General features: G+C 53.9%; 1 long non-coding RNA gene across 1 annotated transcript; it reads left to right on the plus strand.

Moving 5' to 3' along the window:
• Positions 1 to 43: 43 nt before the first annotated feature.
• On the plus strand, positions 44 to 480 carry LOC102759357. Its single transcript, XR_436382.1, has 2 exons — positions 44 to 134; positions 309 to 480. It is a non-coding gene; the product is annotated as an uncharacterized LOC102759357 (long non-coding RNA).
• Positions 481 to 562: the final 82 nt, after the last annotated feature.

Raw genomic sequence — 562 nt, forward strand, 5'->3', positions numbered from 1 at the left:
ATTTCATGGCTCTTAATATTATGTTGCTTTTCACGGTGCGCAGGAAACCCAGGATGAGTCCGCTGTGTTGTGGTTGGATGAAATTCAAGGCGGAATCTGGCAGTCCAACAAAGACACCCAGGAAGCACAGAGGTGTACGTATCGCTGGTTTATTTCTCTCGGGGGAGGGCGGGGGGCGAGGTGCTCCATGTCGCGTCAGGGAGATCACATGTGGGGGAACAGCTTCCCAGGAGGCGTAGCCAGGTGAACCAGTGTATGAGCGGAGGTGCTCCCTAAACTATTCTGGTAACGGTTCTCTTCCGCGATAGTTGCCGTCGGAATCTTTGCCATTAATGAGGCTGTGCAGAGTGGCGATGTCGGTAAAACGCTGAGTGCCCTCCGTTCCCCGGACGTCAGCCTGTACGGAGTCATCCCTGAGTGTTGCGAAACGTACCAGAGTGACCTCGCAGAAGCCAGGAAGAAAAAACTGGCAGCAGGTGAGTTACGGTGAAATAACTGTGCCCTGAAGCTGAGAGCTGAATATATGAGGGGAGCGAGGTAGAGGGAAGGGCAGTCTGTAGGG

This window comes from Myotis davidii, unplaced genomic scaffold, assembly GCF_000327345.1.
Source record: "Myotis davidii unplaced genomic scaffold, ASM32734v1 C62710600, whole genome shotgun sequence".
NCBI classification, from domain to species: Eukaryota; Metazoa; Chordata; class Mammalia; order Chiroptera; family Vespertilionidae; genus Myotis; species Myotis davidii.